Source organism: Palaemon carinicauda, chromosome 41 (assembly GCF_036898095.1).
Source record: "Palaemon carinicauda isolate YSFRI2023 chromosome 41, ASM3689809v2, whole genome shotgun sequence".
NCBI classification, from domain to species: domain Eukaryota; kingdom Metazoa; phylum Arthropoda; class Malacostraca; order Decapoda; family Palaemonidae; genus Palaemon; species Palaemon carinicauda.
The window spans coordinates 1,254,864-1,279,863 of NC_090765.1; the positions used below are offsets into that span (position 1 = coordinate 1,254,864).

The 25,000-nt window shown below is 45.6% G+C and overlaps 1 protein-coding gene and 1 pseudogene across 1 annotated transcript in view; both read right to left on the reverse strand.

Moving 5' to 3' along the window:
* The window catches only part of LOC137632220 (xylosyltransferase oxt-like), a 570,606-nt gene that overhangs the window by 141,711 nt on the left and 403,895 nt on the right, over positions 1 to 25,000 (reverse strand). The window lies entirely within an intron of this gene.
* LOC137632525 (uncharacterized) overlaps positions 1,854 to 25,000 on the reverse strand; it is a 50,346-nt pseudogene continuing 27,199 nt past the window's right edge.

Sequence of the window (25,000 nt, forward strand, 5' to 3'; positions counted from 1 at the left end):
AAGAGTTGAGGTCATTAATAAGGGATTTTGATGAAGGAAAAATCTATTTCTGGGGGAGAGACCTGTGCCGCCCAGTGAAATGCTCCTTTAGCATCATTTCTAAGGTATATAACTGCTATGTATTACCAGAGAAAAAAGTTGGATAGGAATGCCAGGGTTGAACCCAGCTCGCTCACCTAAATAGGTGTCGGTATATATAACTGGGGCGTGAAAACCACAACCAGAGGTCTCGTGCCAATTAGATATCTCCTCTTCAATATCCCCGTTACAGCGAGGTGCCGTTCTACACCCACTACTGAATGCTACTACCACTATCTCCACCAACGCCAACTATGTCACTCCTCATAGCACCCAAGCTTGGGCCCATTCTGGGAGGGAAGTAGAGGGTGGGTTCACTGGGCGGCACAGGTCTCTCGCCCAGAAATAGATTTTTCCTTCGTCAAAATCCCTTTTCTGGGCTCCACCTGTGCCGCTCCGTGAAGTAGTACAAGAGAAATGGTCCCAAAGCTTGGAACCAACACCTGAGAGGAAAGTAAATTAAAGTGAAAATATCAAAAAACATGGTTTAATACAAATATTAAATAGAAAATACCAAGTACTGTATTCCAATGAATCAAATAATTCCTTATCATAAAGGATAGACAGGTAAGTTAAGAAATTGCAGCAAAAATTCCAAACTATGGAAGTAAAAATGAAAGTGCAATATAAAACAATAAACTGTAAGATCAAATAATTTACAATCCTGAGGGTAATTACAACCAAAACTCAACTCGTGGAAGAGTAAGACTATTTACAGACATGATAAATATAAGAGTGCACCATAAGGGTGCAGCCCAGGTGAAAAACAAAACCAAAACTAAAGTAGGGACAATAAGTAAGGCAGGTAGGGGGAAAAAGGAAGGGTAGAACAAGAGTAAATGGTTATGGATCATGACTCTCAGGAGGAACCACAGTCCCTGCTGCCACTGTAGCAAATTTTAGGGCTTCCAAAGGTTTTAAATAGTGGCGTTTAAAAACTGCTGGGGACTTCCAGCCTGTATATTTTGTAAGTTCATCGAAATTCATATGGTGAAAGTAATTAATGGATGTAGCTACAGCTCGTACATCGTGAACATGTGGGAATGATGCAGGGTTAGCCTGTTTAATGAAATACAGAATCTGTTGTCTGATTCCTTTCAGGGTAATGGTTCCTCCATTCTCTCGAATAAATAAGGGCCCTGCGGACTTATTGGACAGGGATGGGTCCTGTGGAAGTGGAACAATCTTCCAGGGGGACCATCTGTTCTGAGGGTCCTCATTTTTAGCTAAGAATCTTTTGTCTGGAGAAATTAGAATTTCACCTGACGAGAGAAACTCAATATGACCTGGATCTCTGGACAAAGCTGAAAGTTCTGATATCCTGGCGCCAGATGCTAGGCTCATTAAGAACAAGGTTTTCCTTAATAATGGAATATAATCACAAGACTCGTTAGAAGTGTCAGAAGCCAATTTAAGCACATCATTGAGAAACCAGGAAACTGAACTAGGGCGAGTTGATGGTTTCAATCTGGCACAGGCTCTCGGGATGGACGAGAAGTATGTATCAGTAAGGTCAATATTAAATCCAATTTGGAAAATCTTTTTCAAGGCTGATTTAATTGTGGTAATAGTACTAGCTGCTAGGCCTGATTCAAAAAGGGCTAAGAAGGATACTGTCAGGTTCATAGTCATCACCTCAGCCTTTGAGTCCTTTAAAAACTTTGCAAGTTTTTTAACAGACGAATCGTACTGTCGAAGGGTGGAGTCCCTTTCATCTGATTTTAAAAATAGGGTATTTTGAGGATCAATATCAGCATCTCTTTGTGCTGCAAATTTCATAAAGTCCATAAAGTTAGGGCACTCTGAATTCTTGAGGAAGCTAACACGCTGCGAGTTTGTACTACTTGTGTTAGGATTGGATTGGGGATCTGTTGAGGGTAGAGACCCAGTGCCACCAGAAGGGGGAACCAGTTGCTCTTGGGCCAGTTGGGAGCTACTAGAGCCACTTGGCCTCTGAAAGTTCTGAGTTTGTCTAGGGCCTTCATTAACAGATTTATTGGTGGGAATAGGTAAATTCCCTCCCAAGTGTTCCAGTCCAATGACATTGCGTCCGTGGCGTAGGCCCGAGGATCCAGGTTGGGGGCTACATAGCACTTTAGTTTGTGGTTGGACTCTGTTGCAAACAGGTCTACTTGGAGACCCGGAACTTGAGATAGAATCCATTTGAATGATTTCTGGTCCAACGACCACTCAGACTCTAGCGGGGTTGTTCTCGAAAGTGCGTCTGCCACTACATTCCGTATTCCCGCTAGATGAACCGCTGACAGATGCCAATGGTTCAATACTGCCATGGAGAATATTGCTGTCATCACATGGTTTATGGGACCTGACTTGGAATCTCCTCTGTTTATACAGTGGACTATAACTTCGCTGTCTAGAACCAATCTGATATGTTGCTTCCTGGCCGGAGCAAGCTTCTTGAGAGTCAAGAACACTGCTATGGCTTCTAAGACATTGATGTGAAATTAGCGAAGTGTTATTGACCATAGTCCCTGGGCCTTCTTGTACTGGGAGTATCCTCCCCAGCCGGTAAGAGAGGCGTCTGTGTGAACGACCAGTTTTGGAGGTGGAAATTTTAACGGAGCGGATTTTGCTAGGTTTTTGGCTTTCGTCCATGGCTGAAGTCTCTTCCTCAGAATTGGCGGGATTCGAGCTATTTTGTCTCGCCATTTGTTGTTCGCTTTGGAACGCCATACTCGATATATATCCTTCAGTCTGGCCTTCAGAACTATGTCTGTGACTGAAGCGAACTGGAGGGCACCCAGGATTCTCTCCTGATTTCTCCTGGATGTTAATTTGTCCTTGAGAAAGCTCTTTGTATTCTTTGCTATTTCTTTGCTTTTGGCTACCGGGAGACACAGAGTGTGTGTGCGCAGATCCCATTGTAGCCCTAGCCATTGAAACTTCGCCTCCGGGACTAGCCGTGATTTCGCGAAGTTGATCTGAAAACCCAGATGTTGAAAGAACATCAACACCTTGTTTGTTGCCATCCGGCAGGTTTCGACGCTGTCTGACCAAATGAGCCAGTCGTCCAGGTAAGCTACTATTTGAATTCCTTGGGTTCGTAATTCTTGGATTACTGTTTCTGCTACTTTGGTGAATATCCTGGGTGCTATGTTGAGTCCGAATGGCATTACTTTGAAAGCATATGCCTGGTTGCCCAATTTGAAGCCGAAAAACGGACAAAAGTGCCTTGCTATCGGAACGTGATAGTAAGCGTCTGTAAGATCGATAGAGGTGGTGACGGCCCCAAGGGGAAATAAGGTCCGCACCTGAGAGACGGTTAGCATATGGAACTTGTCGCATTGAATGTAAGAATTCAGATGAGACTGGTCCAAGATTACTCTTCGCTTGTCTGAGTCTTTCTTTAGCACGCTGAACAAGCGACCTTGAAATTTCAAGTGTCTTATCTCCTTTATTGCGTTCTTTTGTAACAGATCTTCTGCATACGGGACTAATTCTTCCGTTGGATGTTGATGAAAACTGGTTGGTGGAGGGGGCCCTTTTACCCAACTCCACCCCAGACCTTTGGAAATTATGCTGAAAGCCCAATTGCTGAATGTCCAACGGGTTCGAAATAGGTACAATCTTCCCCCCACCTGAGGAGTTTCAATGGTTCGCAGCGGATTTACTTTCCCGGGCTCCGCGGAATCCTCTGCCTCTAGAGTAGACTCTTCCGCTGCCTCTGTTGCGAAAAGTCCCCCTAGCCCCGCTACCCCTGGCATGTTTGTAACCATGGAACACGCCCTGTGTCTCGAAGGTAGGGTTAAATTCTGGGGAAGTTGTAAAAGAGGTAGATGCGACCTGGGCCTGCGGGACCAACACGTATTGCTGTTGGGGCTGCGCTTTAGAGGTTGAGGGTCGACTCCCCTGTGTTACCGGGATTGTCTGGACCACTTGTTGGGACTGTTGGTCTTGGAATGACTGGAAAGGCCTCAGTCTCTTCCTGCCTTTAGGTTGGGTACTGGATGGTTCGAATTTACATTTGGGAATGAGACCCCACCAAACCTTAAGGTTCTGATTAACACTCGCAGCCTCACTAAGGACGTTGTTGACCATGTCTTCAGGGAACAAGTCCGGGCCCCAGATTGGGGCTTTGATGAGTTTGTTAGGCTCATGTCTGATCGATGCCTCAGCCAAGACGTGCTTCCGACATCTACGCTTGGCCAGGATGAAGTCGTATGCGTCAGACAGCAATGTCTGAAGCAACGACTTAGTCAAAATCTTAAAAAGGGGTTCCTCCTCGTAAACTAGGGAGGACATTTCCGCCATCGTAGCCGAGTTGATAGATATACTCAGGCGCGTACAGGCCTCAAACTCGAGCCGTATCAGGGAATCTGGAAGCCTGGGAAGTCTTTCGCTGAACTGTGTAGAGGCACAGTCATGGCTCAACTTACCTACTGTAAACGTTGCTGGGGCGTTAGTCCAGCAATCGTGATCCCCCAGGAACAGGAGGGAAGTCAGATCCGTTTCCCATAATTGGGGCAACGGTTTGTCCTCGTTTACGGCTTGATGTACCAGGTCCATCATCTTCGTGGTACAAGGCATTGGGGTATGCTCCTCTACCACGAACATCGTGTACGAGCTCTTGTGAGGAGTCAACATGGTGTTGACACACTCCCACTCGTTGAGAGTCCTGACCCAGGCTGACTGTGCCTGTTCCTTGGGGTATATGACGGTCTCCTTCGGGACCTTATCCAGCCTCACAAGCGCTTCCTCAGTTAAGCGCGCAAACCCGGGGAAGGGGAATTGGAGACCCGGTGGGTAGAATTCAGTCTTCTACGGCCGGGTGCCACACCCTTCGATGGTTAGCATGCCATCCTTGAAGGGAGAGTGTAGAGCCATCCTCAACAGATTGCTCTTAACAAATTCCGGGAGTTTGGAGGCGTCCGGGATGATATATTGTTGCTGCTGAGGCAGTCCAGAACGCAGGAGATTCTCCATAAAAGAACCAATCTGCTCCATCAATTGGCTCGAAAAGGCCGCCGGGTCGAAGGAGGCTTCCGCAATCTTGGATTTCGGGTCACTCTTCGCTCTCGACCCAAGGGAGGAAGAAGTCAATACATCCGAAACCTTAGGAATTCTTGAAGATGAAGACCTAGCCATTTTGGGTAGTTTGGAAGACCTGGGAGTCTTTGAGAGGGTCTTTCGAATTTGTTTTACTTTAGGGACTACTGGGCATGGCCTGACCCCAGCCACGTGCTTCCCAGAAAACCCCTGAAAGGAAGAAACGGAAGAAGTAGACAAAGACGGACTAAGGATAGGAATCTTAGACCGTGTACCACCTGCCTCACTTACCTCCCTACTTACGTCTGGTTCGTCCAAAGCCATGGGCTCTAGGTCCAAGTTCATGGCCGCGACGTCTTCCACCATGTCCCCCAGTCATTCCTGGTCCTCCGACAGGAGTAAGGATTCCGTAATGGAGGTGATGATGAGGTCCGCCACTTCCTTGGAACCGCTGCTGACATCTTCGCGTTAGGATAGATAAGCGCTCACAAGTCTTCTGAAAGCACATAAGGCTGCTTGGCCTTAACGTTCCGGGCGAACCCGCCAACCCAGATCTTAAGGGTTGACAGGACGGAACTCTTGGCAGACTGCGAACTCTGAAAGAGAATATTCCGTTACTAATATTCTAAATCCATCATCGCAAAATTAGTATCTATATTAATAAATATCAGAACTCACTCGGATATACCATCAAGGAGAAGGAAAAGGAAAAAATCTAAGTTAGATTATGTCCAAAGTTAAATTATAGAGCAGATCGACGGAAAAAAACCTACCGAATCAGCGGTAAGCACGGACACCAGATCGTAGCAGACCTCACAATTGTCCGGGTGCCACACTAGGAGGTCGTCGACTTGGACAGCACACGAGGCATGGGACTGGCATACACCGTGTCCACATGCCTGCTGCAACACCGCCGCACAGGCTGTCATCTGACACCGGACCATCTGTAAGAGAAAAGATACATAAGTATCCCATGGTACGTGAATATCCCGAGGGGATTGCCGGGGACCCCGGGAACTTAAAATTAACCGGAGTGGATACCGGGGTAATATTCTATGAATAGATTAACCGGGGTGGGTACCGGGATAATGTACTATGAATATACTGTAACTAATTAATACCAGTATAAACAATGAATTAAATTATGATCATCCAAAGATAAAAATATCGTCAAAAGGAGGATATACTATCCCGTCAGAGCCGGGGATGTGTATATATATATAAAAATTAACTGTTAAGGTTAGCATTATTTCCGTTGGCTCCAGGGAGACAACTGAGCTAGACCGGGGGGTCATAACTGACAAGCACTAACAAAACATATAAAGAAGGTTCTCCGGGATTCAAACTGATACAGGGCTACGGATGTAGGTAAAAATCATATTACGTTACATACCGCGGGAATACGCAGAAGAGAACCTAACACGCACGCCGTGATCTTCCCAGCACCCCCGGTGGCCAACCAGAGTGGCCGGGGAGAACACGGCTATGACAAAGCATTGAAATGGGGGAACTCGGCTAAGACCCCAACAGCTGTTCTCGGCTCAACTCTAAGGGAGGGAGTTATGAAGTATCCCTGAGGGGGGTTGAGGGGAGATTGGACAATACTCGACCAAAACAAACATCTGATCTCCGAAGTCTCAAGGAGACATGAGGTATCCCGGGGGAGGGATAAGGTAAGGGGGGGGGACATTAGGTATCCCGGGAGAGGGATGAGGGCATGTGGGGGGATGCACCACACAAGGGGGGAACAGCGAGAACAAGCCAGGGAGGGGTACGAGGTGGTCACGTGGGTCCGCGAGCGGACAGGAGTACCAACCTAGTCAACACAGATCCATGCGATACCAACATAAACGAATGATCATAACTAACTGGTAAATAACGAAACATGAATAAATAACTAGGTTATGTGGCATGCAGAATAAAGCTAAAATAACACAGTAAGAGAGGGACGCAGGAGAACATCAGAACAAAATGAATAAGGGAAGTAGGCCTAACCCACCGGGTTCGGGTATGTACCGAATAGGACGGGGGGAACTACGACACAAAGGCTCGATCGGGTAAGGTGCCGATAAGTAGGATAACATCGTAAAATCACTGTAAACCTGGAGTCCCTCTCCAACCAAAAGGACCTAACTCTTATAAGGGTAATAGCCTGAATAAGAGCAACAATCCTAGCATAAAAGGCACCAAAACACAGTGCAAAACTGCCTTCAAGGTACTAGGCCTAGAAGGGTAGCGAGCAAGCCCATTACCTAAGATATAGTACGTTCCCATAAAATTGAATCACGAAGCTGAATAAAAGCATCGCGTAATGTGACACGGAATTGAGTAAAGGTAAAAAGGTTCGAAACGAGTTACAATAAGTATGGAAGACCAATTGCAAAATGTCAAGAACAAGACTGGAGGTAGCGAGATCAAGCATGGCGTCGAATGAGTCGGGACTCTCGACCCGAGAACACGTTAACACTTAAAAATAAAGAAAATAAAGGCATCGCTACCTCCAAAAACTCAAAATCCATAGTTCTAGTACTTAACTTGGAGGAGGAAGCTTGGACGTCCGACATCTCGTACCAAAAAGCACCAAAAAACCACAAAAGATCAGAAGCAAGGGAACGTACGAGATAACACCGAAGATGCTATGAAAGGAGTGACGTAGTTGGCGTGGGTGGAAATGGTGGTAGTAGCATTCAGTAGTGGGTGTAGAACGGCACCTCGCTGTAACGGGGATATTGAAGAGGAGATATCTAATTGGCATGAGACCTCTGGTTGTGGTTTTCACGCCCCAGTTATATATACCGACACCTATTTAGGTGAGCGAGCTGGGTTCAACCCTTGCATTCCTATGCAACTTTTTTTCTCTGGTAATACATAGCAGTTATATACCTTAGAGATGATGCTAAAGGAGCATTTCACGGAGCAGCACAGGTGGAGCCCAGAAAATAATTTTCTGAGGCCCCTTTTGATTTTAAAGTCACACACACAAAAATTCAGTGTAAGTCTTTTCTTTCACATAAAAGATACTATTCCTCAATTTATGCGGCAAAACTAACATCTTTAAGGAATGTCTAAATTTGTTTCACTTCATCACTGATGAGTTCACAGTAGTTCATAACATTCACTCCAACAATTCTATGGGTTAACAGGATACCCAAAGTATATCTGATTTACATACGTTCCCGCAATCCACTGGCTGGGCTACTACATAGCAGTTCAGGTCAAATCCCTCACACTTGGGAATTTCTGTCAACATAAATGTCTGCAGTATGTGTTTTTTTTCTTTTCTTGATGAAGGAACCTATTCTTGTACAGTACAGTTCTATGTCTCTATCTCTGGTTTCCACTTCAAACCCTACAGGGAGTAGGGCGTGCTGCAAAAACGGATTTTGAGCGAAGCGAAAAATCTATTTTTGGGTGAGATGGCCATGACGTCCTGATGGAAGGTTCCTTTAGTAGCTTCCTAAGGGTATACAGTATATGACTACAGTGATATTCCCAGAGAATTAAACTAAAGGTTTCAAAGAATTCTAACTTCTGGCGTGAGTACCCTTAAGGTTTACTCTCAAGAATATCGCATATAAATCAGGGGACGTATTCTTGACACGCCACATGGCTATCTGCACCCTGAATAGTCTTTACGCTTCGAGGGGGATACGTGGCAGAATTAGAAGGGGAGCCGCATCAAGGTTACCCTAGTTCCTTACTACTATTGGGTATCACAACCGCTCCAATTCCCATATGGCGGTCATTCCTTGTAGCGTTGAGCATGGTGCTACAGATACAGTAGTTTGGGAGGGAAACTGTGAAGATCTTTTCTTTAGAAAAGAAGAGTGGGTCCATCAGGACGTCATGGCTATCCCCCACAAAAATAGATTTTTTGCTTCGCTCAAAATCCGTTTTTTGGGCTAAAGCCATGACGTCCTGATGGAAGCATACCAGAGAATTAATGTATCTGTGGATTTCTATCAGTGCCTTAACCTTGGGACAATATTTCTACGGCCAAAAGGGCTAATAGAGACAAATGACGTTACCGTTATCCGTCATTATCATTAAGCATAACAATGTTAGTGCTTCCTGCCCCCTGCAGGGAAGAGTCATTTTAGACGGTAGAAATGGGGCCTCAAGGTAGCATATATTGTATGAACAAACATAAGTATACACTGTGAATACAAACGGTCTCAAGGTTTGTATATATTGCCGAACCAATATCAGTGTCCCTATCCATTGTTTGTAAGCATACAATGATATGAGAAATACTTACATGAGTAAGTCAAGGAACTCTGGCATCTTAAACATGCAATTGTCAGGCGAATTAGGACGCAACTGCATTTTAATAGACATTTATTTCTAATAAATGACTAGATGCTAAATGAATGTAGCATGATAAGGGAATTATACAAGACACATATACAGAGATTAATGTTCCCTTTTTTGAAAGGGGAAGAAATGATGAGTGCCACTCTCAGACTGAGGAAAAGCTCTTTTAATAAGACTTCTCTTTATAATTTCTGTACAAGATATAGTCTATCAACACTGTATACTATGTACACACGGCACTAGTGTTATCTGTATAATTTCACACCTGATATTCTGAACAGATTTGGTGTTACCTTGGCAACACTTATTCAAAGGGGGTCACACGAAAAATGCTGACCCCTTCTCCTTTTAATTGACAGTCCCAATCAATTGACTGTTCATCGCAGACTAGACGACAGGGTCCAAAAGACCACCTGCCGCCACCAAATAATGCTTCAATTCATAGACTTGCTTAGGATAGTGTCTGTAAGACACTCTGGACGACCTCCGTCCAGTAAATGAGCGAAGAGGCTCAAGTCCACGTACTGAAAAGTTCAGTGATGAAGCAATTTTTCTCGGATCACTACCTACAGGAGTACTGTCAGGATCCGCTCCGCAAATGAGGTAGGTGAGCTTCACCCTCAGTTGTTAGGGATAGTTTGATCCAGCTGTTTTCTCCTGAAGTCTGAAGTTCTACGAAGATAGACCTTAGGCACACTAGCAGACATAGAGAGACATCTTCCTTCAGTGGGCAGATTCTCCAGGAACCCCACCTCTTAGTGGGTAGCTCGTCCTTAGCGAGAAAGGTTGGATCAGGAAAGAAATTCAGTTCTCCCACTTCTGTGAACTGAATATGGCCCTCATCTCCAGATAGGGCCACTATTTCACTAACTCTAGCCCCGGAGGCTATAGCAAACAGAAAATAACCTTTTAGGTTAGATCCTTGAGGGAACAATCTTCATTGTTCACAGGTGAGGCATAATGTAGGACCTTGTCCAAAGACCATGAGATGGGCTTTGGTGGTGCTGCAGGCCTAAGCCTGCACATTTCTTCGGAATCTTATTAAAGATTTCATTCGTCAGATCCACTTAAAGGGCACATAGAAGAGGTCTAGTCAATTCTGACTTGCACGTAGATACTGGTCCATGGATCCAAAGATCCAAGCAAGCGACCTCTCTTGCAAAGCCGGCCATACTCTTGGTGCTTACTCAAGGGTTCACATGGGGACAGGACTGAGGAACCAATCTTCTCACAGTATCCAAAGATGCACTGCCTCCTCTCTCAAAGGCCATCGTGCTGTTGACCGCCAGACCTTGATTATAAAGATGGACAGAGAAGGACAGGCTGAAGATCATGAGATTCCTTTCGGTTCTTTTGCTTTTACAAAGCAACCTACTTTTCCCAAGAAGACTCGTATTGTCTTTTACTTTACTAGACTTGTATTCTTCTAGGAATTCTATATTGCCTTCTGAGATCCCAAGTCTTTTCCTAACCGTTAGGGCACGAGATTCATAAGATGAAGGGATCGGGTGCTCTGTGATAAATCGAAGGCAGAAAACTTCTGAACCTCCTGGACAATCCTAGGTGCAGAACTAGGACTAGCCTCAGCCTCAGTTCCTTCATTACAGGGAACGGGGTGCTCTTGGGCTACTTGGGAGCCAACAGAGCCCCTCTTCCCTGGAAGGGTCTCAGCATGTTGAGGGCCTTCCGCAGGAGATTGGATGGGCTGAACAGGAATTCCGAAGTCCATCCCTTCTACTCTAGAGACATGATGTCTGTTATCTCCGCTAGAGGATCCTCGTATGGGGCTATATATCGAGGTAGTATCTTGATGACGCTCGTGATGAAGAGATCGATCTGCAGCTCGGGGACTTGTTCCCATCTGGGAGAGAATAGGTCTGCGTCCGCGGACTATTCCAACTCTATTGGCTTGAGCCCGAGAAGAGCATTCGCTGTCACCTTGCGGATCATTTATACATGAGCTGCTGATAGGTGCCATTCCTTTAAGGAAGGGATGGCTAACATCACCTAATTAAATGAGACGTCCCTTATCCTCGACAGTTTCGACGCATCATTAACGCTTCGATGCCCCAGATCAGCCTGAGGAAGTCTGATCTGCGTGGAGAGTGTTTCCCCACCCATTATAGGGCTAACATGGCCTACGGGCTTTTGGCCTTTGGTCATTGTAGGGTAAGCGAAGAAGGAACGACCATAATCGCTCCTTTTAGATCTCTTCGAGCGTTTGATGCGTATCTTCTCCAGCCTCTTAACGCATCTTACAGCTGTGCTCTTAGCCCTGGGTCTGTCATTATCGTGAACTGGAGAGAGTTCAAAACTCCTCCCTGTTAGCGTCTTGGAATCCTGACTGATTACCATAGTCTCTTGACCGACCTTGCGATCTCCTTTTACATCCCCAAGGGAAAGGAGAGTTGGGTTGACCACAGGTTTCAATGGTTTTTCAAAACATTGAAGCCCTTGAGCTGGAGAGAATTGAGACCTCTTGAAGCTATCTTGCATCCCCGATGTTCCGGGGGCAGGATCATTTCCATGGATGCTGATAGACCAGCCACTTCGGGTGCTGCCCACCCCAGCCTGTCGTCCAGGTCCGTTGGTGCCTGAACTATTTCTAGGCTTAGTTTTGCTTAACTGTGTCTGCTAATTCCGTGAAGATACCTAGGACTGAATCTAGTCCGACAAGAATCTTGTCTAGGAAATATGTTATCTTCTGTAACTTGGACCCTAGGTAGGAGGGGAGGGGGTGACTGACTGGAAGTTGCCAATAGACGTCTTTCAGGTCTGACCAGACTGCGAACACCCCTTATTGAATAAGGTCCTTATGTTCAGAGGGATTAACATTCTGAACTTGCTATTTTTTTGAACTTGTTGAGTGGCGACAAGTCCAGAATGACTCAGAGTTTTCTTGAGTCCTTCTCGTGAACACCAAACAGCCTTCCCTAGAAATCGATGGACTCTACTTTCCTTACCGCTGGTATGCTCTAGAGCTCTAAGGTATACTCTTCCAGGAGGGTTTTGGAATGTAGGAAGAGTTGAGGAAACGATGGTGGAGGTATGTCTATTTCCATCCTAGTCCCATCTTGATTAGGCCTTGGACCCAGGGATCGAAGGTCCAGCGATCCTGAAGGAACCTCCCTCCTACCAGAAGTGTTTGTTTGCTTCGCATGATCAGAGGGATTACATATCTGACCGTTTGCCTGTGGTACGACGGTCATTGTGACTGTGGGATGTTGATGAACATCCCAAGGAGAATTAAGGGATTTTGACGAATTCGAAGTGGCTTCACCTTGGGTCGTACGGAGGCAGAGGGATCCCGAGGAGAAGCCTTAGAGTTATCAAAACCTAGAAAGGAAGAGGTAGGAGAGGGAGTAGGAGAGAAAAGGGTTTCCACCAACTCGGCACCACTTACCTGCTCGTCCCTGGGTTCTACGTCTATATCCAGACCCGCCATGTCCATCGGTACGAGGGGTTCGTCCTCCACGGAAATGGTAGCCCTGACTTCTTCAATTAAAGGGGCAGCAAGGTCAGGGGAGACTGCAGCAGTAGTCGAGCCTGGGAAGAGGCGGGAGGCCATGTCCCCATCGAGGAGATAGGGTGCGCCAGACGGGGCATTCCTGCCGAAGCCCGACACCCACGGACGAAGAGTAGCCCTTGCTGAACGAAGAGAGACATCATCGGCCTGTAAGATTTGCAGTGATTAGTGATGGAGGAGGGGGTTTGCCCTCCAAAATATACTGTGTATATCATATTCATGTCTATATTAGTGTCTGCCAACGAGAAATAAGGAACAAAGGGAAAACCCACTTACATCATCGTTCAGTAGAACTGACGACAGCTCGTAACAGAGCGAGCACAAATCCGGGAACCAGACCGGGTACTGGGCCTGTCCCGGTTCCTGGATAAAGGGAATGGAGCAGTGTGCATGAGACCGGCAGAGGTCATGCCCAACGGGGTCGCTGAACGAGGCAGGGCATCCTTCAGCAGTACAACGGGCCTTCTGTAAAAGAAAGGAGACATGAGTCTGGTGTTTCTTGAAACTCTGATAAGGGGATAAAAAAACCTATTATTTTAGAGTTCCGGCACTCACTGAATTCCCTAAGCACCCATATTGCATTGACCAAACAACCGAATATTAACTTTAAGTTAATACCGCCCCATACCATTGTTGGCACTTTAATATTCAATTGTTTGTATGTTTGTAATGCACCTAATGTCTGTTAATGACATAAGGATAATTAACTTAAAGCAATCCGCCGACCTCCAAGGGTCGGGGAAGCAGTGACATGCCCTTAAAATAAATATAAACACCAGCCTTAGCTAAAGGCAAGGCAAATATAAGTGAGAAGTGTATGGGCGACCTCCGGTGAAGCCGGAGCTCCGGTGAGGCCGGAGCGTAATGAAATGTCCTGAATAAAGGAGCCTTAGCTAAAGGCAAGGCAAAATATAAGTGTGAAGTGTATGGGCGACCTCCGGTGACGCCGGAGGATAATGAGATGCCCTGAATAATTCAATTGTGGCTAATAATTCAATTGTGAAAGATAAAAAGCTAAGCCGCAGCTAAAGTCTAAAGCTTAGATTATAGTAAAGCGTATTTACGATCTCCGGTGAGGCCGGAGGGAGAAGAAAGGTCCTGAATAATTATTGTGAATAACAAACACAGTTGTAATAACAAAGGCTATTGTGGATATGGCCGTGGTCTGAGACCGGAGTAAGGGCCACCGGAGGGTCGTATCTAAACAATATGAAGCCCGTCCCATGTAGTAAACAATTATAAATATAACAATAGAACGAAAGTCATTGAGAATCCCTCATGGCGGAGTATAACTCAAGGCGGAGTGGAAAACGTTCATAACTACTCCCGAGCCGTAACGGGGAGAGGACGAAACACGGACCAAAATAACGCTAACAATTGAAAAGTCACGAAAAATAAATAACTCGTAAGTTATCATCCACCCAGAGGGGGAGAGGTGAGGGAGGGAGAACCCGTTGAACGCACAAAACGAAAAACGGGAAATCCGCTCCCCCACCGGAGCTAAGAAAGAAAACGAGAGAAAGGGGTAACTCGTGACTGCGAACAGAAAACGGGGACCCCAAACTCTCGCTCTCTTAAACACAAAAACAGGACTAAAAAACACACAACACTATTATAAACGTATAAAATAAACCTGTACATCCATAAAACACTACGATCGAAGAATAGCAACTGCTAAAACTTAAAATAAATAGCACAGTCGAGTGACGAACGCCTCGGAGGGGCGGGCACTAAACAAAGACAAAGCTAAATCGCTATCTCGTTCGTAGGCTGGACTTACTAGCAAAAAGTACCATGATCATAAATACACAAAAAAATAAAAATAATAACGGTTCTAAAGGCATAAGGCCAGGGACTTAACCAAGAACCTAAGTGACAAAGTACTAAACGGGCAGACAAAGATGAATTCCAAAACAAGTGAACAAACAATGGCCGCCATGAAAGGCCAGACGGGAATAATAAAACAGACTATACTGGATATAAAACAGAAGCCCGGTACAATAAAAAACTGTCAAAACAAACTATGGTACTTAACATTGGAATGTGTGAAGATGGAGCTTCGGACATGACAAAATAAATCCACGATTGATAAAAAAGACCGAGAGCACCACAAAACAATTCAACACTTTAGATTCCAAAAAGAAGGATGTTGTTCAGATGGCGCTCGCGTCGTGGCGTGGGTGGTGTGGCGCTGGGGGTTGGCTAGGGCCTTTGTATCGGCCCATCCCTTTGACGAAGGAATTAACTAAATGGAAGACAACCTATGAATAGTGGATTTCACGCGCCTTTGCTTTATACACGACACCCAAAAGGTGCTCGCGCGAGGGTTGTAACCTCAGCATTCCATGCTTTTATCTTTCTCTGGTATAATTGAAAGGTTTTATCAGAAAAGATATACAAGAAGGACTCTTTTTACCGGGCGCCACACGTCGACCCAGAAAATAAAGTTTTCCGTCTTCCTTTAACGTTGGAGACCCACCACTGCAGAGGACTTTCCTTCTGAGAGGATGCACCACTATTGGAGAAGCCCTTGTTCTCCGTGGTGGCCTCCCTAATCGTCTTTCCAACTATCTCGTTTGGAAAGAGGTCTTTACTCCAGACGTTGTAAGTTATCAGCTTCCCAGTGTCGTGTTTCACTGTAACAGAAGATTCCTTTCTATTGTATAAAGCTTAGGATAAGTACGCTGAAAAAGAGTAGGAGGGACACATATGTATGAATCCCACCAGCCAATTGCTGTGACCTTCCTAACTATTGATTCTAGGGCATCCTCTTTAAGGGGGGGGGCAATGGAAGATTCTAAACCATAGGGATAGAGAAGCATAAACAGCACCTACATCCAGAGAATTAAAAATGAGAATCAAAGAGACTGATGAAGAGTCAGCGTAAGAAAGGGGGGAATTCAGTCCCCAATTCAGGTAGGTCTAAGCAAGAGATTGTACTTAGATGCACAGAGTATATTGGAAAACTATTCTATTGTATAGTTATGTACCATAGATTTCTGTCTGTGGTATGATTCTATACTACCGATGTACAGGCTATTGTATACACCTATACAACCGGCATACTACCGTCAAGGCTAGTACTTGGGGATAAGTCAACTGGCACAGTACTTCAGTACCGATATGGCTAGCAGTTCTCCGGCATGTCAGTGACTCGCCGGTCGCCAGCGGGTCGCCGACAGAAGGCATACCATCCTAGCCAACATTCAATGTGACTGGGTAGTGGTGAAACATTACGCATAGCCGGCAGCCCGCCGAATCGTCGGCGACCCCTCGAGCTGTCGGCGGGCTACCGACTGAAGGCACACCAACCCAGCCATTGACTGGGTGGTGACCAAGGGCATACACTGCCGTTTCTCGGCGGCAGAGTCAGATGTGACAGTGAATCACTGACTGTGGTTGAAAAGATCACCAATTTGCCCGTTACAACCGCAAATAAGTGAAATCTTTGGTCCAATTTCCGTAGAGTTTCCGTGTTTTCGCGAGTTCGTAACTGAACTGTGCCTTTAGACAACACCTGAAACCAAACCAACCGTAGTTTGACAGCTGGAGACTGCCATCGTGTTTGCAATGGCAGCGATGGGGGGGTACCCCTATCCCCACCTCCTCCCCTCGAACTAGAGTGGAGAAAGGAGGGATAAGGGACAGGATGTCGCACTTTAAGGCAGCTGTAATATCGGTAGGTATGGGTCCGGAGAGATTTTAGAAACCTCACACTCAATTGTGTAAGTTGTTACGAACTGTATCCCTAGACTCTATTAACTTGGGATTTTCGAGACCTTCGGACAATAAGGTCCGGCCTACTTACAGGCCGGAGGGTCTCAGAAGGGGTTGGGGATTCGGAGATAATATTGCGGGGAGCATGAAACCTGCATGTATTATGTCCGTGAAAATACCCACTCTTAATCCTGCAGAAGACTATGACACATCATCTGGTGTTCCTCCTATAAAGAAAGGAGAACAGAAATTAGTAAATTGATTATCACACTGATAAACAATATGCACAAGTCATCTTTTGACAAAATAGCTTAGGACAGGAAGCTATAAAGGGATAGTGGGAGACACATAACTGTGTATCCCTTGCAAGCAAATGCTGTTACCTCCCCTCAGTATTAATTATAAGGAGATTCCTCCAACAGGGGAATTCCAACTAAAAGGGGTTCTAACACCTAGGTGTAGAGAAGTGTACAAGGCACTGTCCCTTTCTATACATAACACTGTGAGGTAAGGAGGACTGATTTCTTAATCAGAATATCGAAGGAATACCATTCTTTCGATATAGGAGCGGTACCAGCAGAAGCTCGCACAAGGGTACCCAAGATATGTAGAAATAACTACTGTATAATCATACTATAGTTTTCTGTTTGCAGTATATACTATACTGCAAATTACTGGCTACTGTATAATTATATATAATGTAGTTCAGCCAGTGTGCTGCCTATGTGGCAAGCATCTGATGGCACGGTCCATCTGGCGGCCAACAGGACTAAGAAAATATTACATATATTTGTGCATCCCACCCAATCTATTTGCTGTGGCCTCCCCTACAATATTAAATCAGGGAGTTTCCTGATCAGGGAGACTCAGGGATAAGGGCTCTACCTTTTAAGGGTTAGAGGTGTCACACCACCAGCCCTTTACGAAATATAATATTGTAGGGTAAATGAAAACTGATTTCAAATCAGAATATTGAAGAAATTTTATTCTATCAATATAGGATTGGGCTCAGCAAATACTTGGGCAGGGATACCCAAGATATATTGGAAATAACTACTAGTATAATAGATACATTAGTTTTCCATCTGCCGTATATGCTATACTAACTGACTACCTGTATAGACATATACTGTAGTTCAGCCGGCATGTTGCTGGATTAGCTAGTTCTTGCCGGAACATCTAGCATGCTAGCTAAGAGAGAGAGAGAGAGAAAGCATGGAGTGAAGGCTACCTATTACTGTGTATGTAAACAGTAATTAAGGATGTAAAAGTCTAATTTTACTGCCTTTTCCAGAAAGAAGGTTCAAATGGAAGGGGAGAATGTAACATTCAGGCTTCCATCTAGCAACAGTACTATTTCTGGCTTACCACTGCAGGCCATCCTCCGGCAGCACTAGTGCATGCCGACCGAGTCAGTACCTATCTGTGCCGGTCTGGCCGGTCTACTGCCAGCCAGAGCAATACCCCGACAACAGAACTTGTGGCCAGCAGTCCAAGGGAGAACTGAAGAACCTTGGTGACAGAAGGGACTTCCCACCCACAGCCATCATGGCCGCTGGAAGCCGCCAGTCGCCGACAGCCGGACAAAAGCTTAGTAGAGGGAGTCTGGCCAGCTCCGGCAACCCACCAGCAACGGTAAGGTTGCAGGACGCCGGCTCAGAAAAGACAATGCGCTCGGCCATCGTAAAAGAACAGAGGGGGAGGGATAGGGTCCTATACGAGGTATGGAAGGAGCCGGCAATGTTGCCGTACCTACTCACCTTGAAGAAACTCTGTTTCAGTATCGGCACAATCCTAAGCGGCAGGAGAATCTTCTATTCTCCAGCTTAGGAGCTGCTAATACAGTTAAGGGGACGGCAGCCATGCCGTTTCCTCTCAACAAGGGAGAAACAGAGTTCCAGTGCCGTGCCATCCTAGGCCACAGGAGTAAACTACTAGGATCAGCGAGCATAGAAATAGTCTACTAGGCCACAGGGAGAAGGTGGCGCCATCATGTAACCACTTCACGTGTAGCCTAGGGAGGGCTAGCCCCCTATGCCGGCAACTCAGCCGGCAGGGGAATGCAATTCAACCCCGCCAGTCAACTGCCGACACAAGACTAAATACTCTGAGGTTTTGATTGAATCCCAAAACTTGCCATCTGCTGTTAAGGGATGAAAGAGAAAACCCTAGGCTAGTCATGCCTGAATTAGAAATTCAAGGCTGACACAATAAGGTTGTAGCAGAAGGCTACTCTCAGAGGGAAGAGAGATTACCCTTAAATCTCTATTCGAGACGAGTAACGGCTATAACAATTCCAGGAGATATTAATCTCCGATGAATGATAACCGATACACAAGGTTAGCCGGGGAAATGACGAAAGTATATGTTATCTAGGCTAGGTTACCTAGGCAAGGAGAGATCTCGGTTACATAAATCACCGAAACTTTGACATGCGATCGACACAGAAAAAGGAAAACTATGCATATAAATATCTTTACAAGTATAAAATGCCTAAATAGCTTTCACAATAATTTATTAATGCTATTTAAACCAGGTAGTCGTTCTGCTAACTAAATAACACATGCCCAATGAACGACAGCGCCCATGGTAACACCGGTATCTGGCGTAGATCCAATTCACAATAAATTACACTAATTTCATTGTGAGGCAGGAACTAAATATACATATTGTAAAGAATGAACACTCAACTTTTTAGAGGATGAAAGAAGCTGTAGAATGCATAAAGATCCTTAGAAATCGATAGAAAATGTCAGATCAACAGGGAACACCACCATAGAGAGGCACTAAAAATTAAGGAATGAACGCCATATGGGAATTGGCGCGGTTGTGATACTCAATAGTAGTAGGGGAACTAGGGTAACCTTGATGCGGCTCCCCTTCTAATTCTGCCACGTATCCCCCTCGAAGCGTAAAGGCTATTCGGGGTGCAGATTGCCATGTAGCGTGTCAAGAATACGTCCCCTGATTTATAGGAGATATCCTTGAGAGTAAACCTTAAGGGTACTCGCATCAGAAGTTAGAATTCTGTGAAACCTTTAGTTTAATTCTCTGGGAATATCACTGTAGTCATATATACCCTTAGGAATCTACTAAAGGAACCTTCCATCAGGACGTCATGGCTTGAGCCCAAAAAAAAAGGAATATCGTTAGACAAGCTGAAGGACCAAAATATAAAAATACATTAAAAAATATATGCAAGCATAAAAATAAAATAATTCGTATTTTTCTTTAACTTTATTCGTTTAATATTTTCCACAGCAGCACTAGACGACAGGTTTTATGACACTACCTGCCGCTACCACAAAGTGTTTTATCTCGTGCACTTGCTTCGCATAATGTTTATAGAAGACTCTAGATGATTTCGTACCCGTATATGAGCGGAGCCTATCTAAGTCCATGTGTTGAAAGAAGTTCAACGAAGAAGCAACTTTTCTTGGATCGTGACCTGCGGGTGTACTGTCAGGATCCGCTCTGCGAATAAAGTAGGTGAGTATCGCCCTCAGTTGTTTTAGGGATAAGTTTGATCCTGAGGTTTTGCCTCGGAAGAGCTGTCCCTCCTTGAAGTCTGAAGTTCTTCGAAGATAGACCTTAAGACACTCTACTGGACTTGGAGAGACATCTTCCTTCAGAGGGTAGATTCTCCAAGGACCCCTCCTTTTGGTGGGCTGCTCGTTTTTGGTGAGAAAGCTAGGATTATGGAAAAGGTTCAGTTCTCCCACTTCTGTGAACTGAATATAGCCTTCATTCCTGGATAAGGCCATTACTTCTCTAACTCTTGCCCCTGAGGCTATAGCAAACAGAAATATCAATTTCTGTGTTAGATCCTTTAGGGTGCAATCCTCGTTGTTCATGTTCGAAGCGTAGTGCAAGACTTTCTCCAATGACCACGATATGGGCTTTGGAGGGGTTGCTGGTTTGAGTCTAGCGCATGCTTTCGGTATCTTACTGTACATTTCACCTGAAAGGCGTAAAGAAGAGGTCTGGTCAAAGCCGACTTGCACGCAGTTATTTTGGTGGAAGCCAGGCCTTGGTCGTGTAGGTGGATGAAGGAGGAGAGACAGAAAGCTATTGATATTTCTATCGGTTTCCTTGTTTTCACGAAGGAAACCCACTTCTTCCAAGATGATTCATATTGTCTCCTAGTTGAATTTGACTTGTATTCTTTTAAAAACTAGATCTTGTCTTTTAAGATCCCAAACCTTTTCTTGGCTGCTAGGGCGAGAAAATCATGAGATGTAGGTTGTTGGTTCTCGAGGAAGAAGCGTACACAGTCGACTTCTGAACCAGTTGGGATAGAACTGGGTTCGGTAGAGGAAACAGATTCAGTTTCAATTCTAGAACTAGAGGGAACCAATTGTTTCTGGGCCATTTGGGGGCCACTACTGCTGCTGTTCCTCTAAAGGATCTTAGATAGATTTGATTTCATCTGTTCCAATCGAGAGACATGGTGTCTGTCGCTTCTGCTTGAGGGTCCTGGTAAGGGGCTACATATTGAGGTAGTTTCTTGTTGTCGCTCGTTGCGAAGAGGTCGATCTGCATTTCTGGGACTTTTTTCAAGATGAAGGAGAATGAGTCTGCGTCTAGGGACCATTCTGTCTCTATCGGCTTTCGCCTGGATAGAGCATCCGGCGTTACATTGCGGAACCCTTGCAGGTGAACTGCTGATAAGTGCCATCTCCTCTTCCTTGCTAGGCATAAGATGGCTAGCATCACATGATTGATGTGAGGTGATCTCGAGCCTTGTCGGTTTAGACATTTTACTATTACCTCGTTGTCCAAGACCAGTCTGATGTGGACTGATCTGTGAGGGGATAGTTTCTTCAACGTTAGGAAGACTGCCATAGCCTCCAAAGTGTTGATGTGAAAGGTTTTGAACTGGTGCAACCAATTCCCCAGCATTTTCCTTTGTTGGGAATGGCCTCCCCATCCTTCCAGGGAGGCATCTATGTGTATTACCACTGATGGTTGAGGTGGTTGTAAGGGAATTGTTCGTGTTTGGCTCTTGGCTGTTGACCACAGCCTTAGTAGCGTGCGCAATCGGGTCGGTGTCAACCTTTGTTGATCTCTTCGAGCGTTTGATGCGTATCTTCTCCAGATTCCTGACGCATCCTTTAACTGTGCGTTTAGCACTGGGTCTGTCACTGCTGCGAACTGGAGAGAACCCAATACTCTTTCCTGTTGGCGTCTTAAAATCTTCTTGAGTTTCAGTAGTCTTTTGACAGATCCCGCTATCTCTCTCCTCTTCCTCGGTGGAATGGAGAGACAGTGTGACTGTAAGTTTCAATGGATTCCTAACCATTGAAACTCCTGAGCTGGAGAAAGGCGAGACTTCTTGCGGTTGATCTTGAAGCCTAGGTGCTCCAGGAACTGGATCACCTTTTTGTCTGCTTGTAGACAAGTCGTCTTGGATGCTGCCCACACCAGCCAATCGTCCAGGTATGCCACTACCCGAATTCCTTCTAAGCGTAGTTGTTGGATGATTGTATCCGCAAGTTTCGTCAATATCCTTGGGGCTATGTTTAGCCCAAAGGGCATGGCTGTGAAGACATACTTCGTCTTCTGTAGCCTGAATCCTAGGTAGGAGAGGGGGCGGCTGACTGGTAGGTGCCAGTAAGCATCTGGCAGGTCTATTGAGACTGTGTACGCCCCTTTTGGTAGAAGGGTCCTTATGTGTTGTAAGGTAAGCATCCGGAACTTGTTGTTCTCGAGGAACTTGTTGAGTGGAGACAAGTCTAGAATGACTCTGAGTTTGTCCGAGTCCTTCTTGGGAACACAAACCAGCCTTCCTTGGAATTTGATGGACTTCATTTCCCTTATTACCTTTTTGTTCAAGAGTTCTAACGTATATTCTTCCAATAAGGGGGTGGAGTGTTGGAAGAATTGAGGAAAAGGGGGTGGAATTTTGTTCTATTTCCAACCGAGTCCATTCTTTATTAGGCTGTGGGCCCAGGGATCAAAGGTCCAACGATCCCGAAAGTGGAAGAGTCTCCCTCCTACCTGGAGCCTCTCATTGCTGAGATGTTCCTGAGGATCTATTTCCGTGACTGCGTCCTCCTCTACCCCTTGACGGGTTTCTTGAGGAACCTCCTTTTGAGCCTTTACCTTTGTGGGGGCGAAAGGTAGTTGTGTGCCTCTCAAAGCCTGGATTAAACGCAGGCGATTGAGCTACTAGCTGTTGGGGTACCATCTGGAAGGTGATTTGTGGCTGAGCTACCATTTGGGGCACTGTGGCCATGGTCAAGGTTTGAAGTTGTGCAGGTCTGCGTGGTTTCTTTGTATTCCTGTTCTTAGGTTGGGGACCAGCGTCTGAGGATGATTTCCTCTTGGAAGACATGCCCCACTTTTGAAAAAGGTTCCTATTCTCCGTGGCGGCTTTGGCGATAACCTCCTGAACCACATTTTGTGGAAAGAGGTCCTTGCCCCAGATACATGAAGTGATTAGCTTCCTGGGTTCATGTTTGACCATTACTGCGGCAAACACATGCTCTCTACAGGACCTCCTGAACCTGACGAAGGCATACAAGTCCTTCACAAGGGTACCCATGGGAGACTTGTCTAAGACCATGTACATGTCTGGGGCATTGGTAAGGCCTGCACACATTTCCATGCAGTTCTGAAGAGACAAAGAAGCGGCTAGTCTCTCTTTTGTCTCCTGTTCCCTTCTCAAAAGATGCTCCGGCAGTTTTGGAAGGTTCTCATTGAACTGCTGACCTGCTATCTCCGGATCCAGTTTAGAGACGGAGAAAGTTAGATGAACCTCATTCCACTTCTCGCAGGTAGGCATGGCTAGAGATAATGGTCTACATTCTTCTAGCACTGGGCATGGTTTGCCCGCATTGACTGCTCTCATGACACAGTCAAGGGCTTTCACCGAGAAGGGGAAAGCTCTGGAGGAAGGAGTAATGAAGGTAGGATGCCTCTTGCTCAATGCTGAGACTTTGGAGTTGGTATATCTGACTCTCTTTAGGGTCTTGGATAGAATAGCCTGTGCCTTGTCATGCTCAAAGACGATGACTTCCTTCAGTTCCGTCTCCTCACGGGATGCTGGTTCATCCCACAGTCTCACGTAACAATCTGGGTATGCCAAAAGGCTAGGCCAGAATTGGAGATCTTCTAGGGGTTTGGCCCCCAACTTCTTGGAGATATAGAGCTTCCCATTCCTCATGGGCATGTGCTCCGTGTACCTCCAGGGGTTGGTTTCGGAGCAGTGAGGTAAATCAGAAACTATAAGAGGCTTAGTAAAGCCTATGGAAACCCCTTCTCTTACCTCTTTCTTCGTCTCTTTGAGATCTTGCTTAATCTCCTACTGTTCCTTCCAGAACACTGTCATCATCTGCTGAATCGACTCTAGGAGCGCTTCGCTCCTGCCAATCAGCACATCCGGATGGGAAGTTGGGGCTGAAGAGATTAACGGCACAGGTTGATATGCCGTCACGGGAAACTGAGGGTCCTCAGTTACCGTCGACAGGGATCCATCTTCCTCCGTAGGTGGTTGAACCACATCTTCTTCAGGGTCTTCTTGTAGAAGGTCCGTTTCGACACCTCCGACATCCGTTCCTGGTGGATGTCCATGCCTTCCAGTGCCTTATTAATGTCTGCATCCACTGTCAGTTGGATGAAGGGAGGCTTGACCTGTACTTGGGGCACAACTGCGCTGGGTTGGACCTTAAGGAACAGAAAGCACCTCAAAGCTTTATTAGGTAGGTAAGGTCCCGGAGAGTTCTTCTGGAGCGCTCTTACCCACCTCCGAAGAGTTTCTCTTGCTGTATCCCTTGACTCTGTAGTGTCAGGGATATCTTCTCCAAATCCTTCGGTCATCAGGGCCGTGCAGATGGAATAACCCTTCAGGTCCCAATACCTCAGGGATTCAGATACGATGCAGCAGGGGGCATGAGACCTGCACATCATATGCCCACAAGTCCTTACTCTTGTGGTTGCAGAACACGACTGCACACTTCACCATTGGCTCCTCCTACTATTTAAAATAGTATTACTTACTATTATATTTACTAGCTTAGGATAGTAAGCTAGAAAGGAAAGAGGAAAGACACATATCTGTGTTTCCTCTCCAGGCAATCGCTGTGACCTCAGTCAATATTAATATTTTAATTTCCCTATGAGGGAAATTACAGAGTGGAATAACTCCCATACGTAGAGCTGGAGTCAGTCAATATTTACACTAACTCCCCCACTTGTAGAATATTAATACTGAATGGTGATTTATAAGTGTCCCGATGATCCAAGGATATATCAGGGTGTTGAAGGAATATTTTCACCTCAACATTTTATGCGGTCCCAACAATAGACTGTGAAAGGATACACAGAGTATGTTATAATTACTTGTACTACTGTATC